This window comes from Capricornis sumatraensis, chromosome 4 (assembly GCF_032405125.1).
Source record: "Capricornis sumatraensis isolate serow.1 chromosome 4, serow.2, whole genome shotgun sequence".
NCBI classification, from domain to species: domain Eukaryota; kingdom Metazoa; phylum Chordata; class Mammalia; order Artiodactyla; family Bovidae; genus Capricornis; species Capricornis sumatraensis.
In genome coordinates this window covers 44,328,131-44,330,802 of record NC_091072.1, presented here as the reverse complement: position 1 = coordinate 44,330,802, position 2,672 = coordinate 44,328,131, and the positions used below count along the sequence as shown (strand labels likewise).

General features: G+C 60.4%; 1 non-coding gene across 1 annotated transcript; it reads left to right on the top strand.

Moving 5' to 3' along the window:
- Nucleotides 1-1,356: 1,356 nt before the first annotated feature.
- LOC138079449 (5.8S ribosomal RNA) lies at nt 1,357-1,509 on the top strand. The gene has a single exon (XR_011144915.1). It is a non-coding gene; the product is annotated as a 5.8S ribosomal RNA (ribosomal RNA).
- The last annotated feature ends 1,163 nt before the right edge of the window (nt 1,510-2,672 follow it).

The following is a 2,672-nucleotide window of genomic DNA, read 5'->3' as shown; positions in this document are numbered from 1 at the left end:
TTTATTGGCTCCATGGCATGTCCCCTGTTAAGCACCCTCTTGATCACTGCAATACTTGGGTTCCTTGAGGCTTCAGGTGGGATGTCCCTCTTGGGGTGGGGGGTGGTGAGGCACAGCTTTCCAAAGATCCAGCTCTCGGGTTTGTCCCCAAAGTTGTTGTTAGACATCCTGTCTGTATTCTCTCCTACCCCCACCCCAAACCGCCCCCCACCACGAGCTTCATGGCTCTGCATCCCAGGAAAAGAGAACTGAAAGAGGTTCAGGAGAGAAGGTGCCCCTTCCTTCCTCTCCGTCTAAGCCCGAGGGCCTGGGGAGCCTGGCAGCATGTCGAGGAGGGCCTGGTAATCCTCCTCACCGAAAGGTGCTTCCAGGATTTCTTCAACTCCTTCCTCCTCCACAGCAGCTCCTGGGGAAGATGAGGGCATGTCCTAGATGGCCATGACAGCCAAGATTTCCTCTAGGAGGCTGAGTGTCCCAGGGAGTGCTAGGTGGTCCCCTGTGATGACAGTAGAGGACTCCACAGAAGGCGCCTGTGTGTCCAGGATGCCTGTGGCCAGGAGCTTGTCTTGGAGGCAGGGTGAGCCTGGGAGTGCAAGGTGTGCTCCTTCATTGGCACAGGATCCCAGGGAAGGCCCAGTCCTGTTGTGGATGCCTGTGTCAGCCAAGATTTCCTCTAAGAGGCTGAGTGTGCAGGAGAGACCTGGCTGTTGTGTTTTGAATACAGAGGCTCCCTTTGAAGACCTCTATGCATCACGGGCCAGCTGTGCTGAGGTCCGCGCACGTGGCTGTGGGCAGGGATGCAGTGGCTGGTGGTGGAAGTCGGGGCTGTGGTCTGTGGGGCACGCTGTGCCCCTTGCCCACCTCCTCCTTTCCAGTTACTTAGTGCGTCCTGGTGAGGAGGTTTAAAGACCCCTGGGGGGCTTCACTGCCTTGGGGTCAGGATGGTCGGGCCCACGGGAAGTTGGGAGGTGCCTCCAGTCTCCCCTGGACTCAGCCATCCCCTGAAGGGCCGGGATGGTGTGGTGCATCATGGTCACTGCCGCCATGGCTTTTGGGAGGGGGCTACCCTGTAGTCCTCGTGTAGGCCGTGACTGTGTGAGGTGCATGCGTGGCTCCTCCATGTCCCTGGGGGAGGGTTGGAACCCCCCCCCCCACCTGGGGGCCTGTTGGGTGTCCAAGCACACCCTGCTCCATTGCGTGAAACCTTTCCTGTCCCCTCCAGTCTGCTGTTTTCTGTCTGACTTGGCTGGCCAGAGGCAACCCCTGCCCAACTCTGGGGAGGGAGGGAGAAAGGGTGGGATGTGCCATGCCAGGGGTGGGTCTCCTGTGGAAACAAAACCCTTGAAAACCTCCTACTACTCTTAGTGCTGGATCACTCAGCTCTTGTGTCAATGAAGAACGCAGCTAGCTATGAGAATTAATGTGAATTGCAGCACACATTGATCATGGACACTTTGAACGCACTTGCGGCCCTGGGTTCCTCCTGGGACTATGCCTGTCTGAGCATTGCTTGATGATCAACCACCCCTCTGGGGTGCTCATGTCGTGTGCTCGCCTTCCTGGATGTCCCGTGGCTGGGGATTGTCCTTGAAGGGCCTCTGGTCCCTCTGTCCCCCTAAGTGCAGACACAGTGTCCCCTGCCTCTGTGGCTGGGTGGACGCTGCCCGCAAGAGGGGAGAAGGGGACGTGAGGTTGCACTGAGTCCCCTGGCCTGCCATGCCTCTGTGGTTGGTCTCCCCTTTGAGAGCTTCCTCGAGCCTCAAGCGGCCTTTGGGTGTTGTTGCCCTTGGGGTGTCGGGGTTTGGGGATGGTCTTGCGCCACGCAGCAGGGGCCCACCAGTGTGGTAGGGTGGGGTCACATCTTCAGTTCTTCATTCTCTATCCTGCCCTTGGTGGTGGTGTTTCCCGGCACCCGGTCGCCACCCCCTGCGGTGCCTTCCCAGCCTTACATCCGTGGCCCATGCCCGCTTCCCGCCCCCCGCGGCTCTCACCCTAGTGGGACGGGCGGCTCAATCCTGAGGCCCAGTCTGCGTGCATGTCCTGGCCCCAGGGACATGTGCCCCAGCGGCATCTGCCCGCTGCTGCACACTCTCCCCCTGGGCTTCAGCCTTGCCGCTGTTCGCACCCCAGAGCCCCCGCCACGAGGGTGAAGTCTGTTGGGGGGAGAAAGGCGGTGTACTGTGGGTCCTTCGCCCATTTGGGCTTTGGCTCCTGAGAGTGCACCCGCCCTCCACTCCCCCTCCCTGTCCACCTCTCCGCCGTCCCCGCCTCGTGCATCCCATGATCGCTGGCTTGTGCTCCCATCCCGCCCCTGCCTTGGCGTCTCCCTCCCTGCCCACCATCTGCTGCCGCCGCTGCCGCCTCCCTGAGGGATGACACGTAAGCGGTGGGTGGTAGGGTGCTGTGTGTGCATGGGGAGGGAGCCCGGGGCAGTAGGCTGCAGGTCTCTCCATTCCCTTCTCGGACTATCCTCACGGTGCCCTCGGAGACTCGACCTCAGATCAGATGTGGCCACCCTCTGAATTTAAGCATATTTGTCAGTGGAGGAAAAGAAACTAACCAGGATTCCCTCAGTAATGGCGAGTGAACAGGGAAGAGCCCAATGCTGAATCCCTGCCCCGTGGTGGGGTGCGGTACATGTGGTGGGTGGAAGACCCACTCCCCATCGCTGC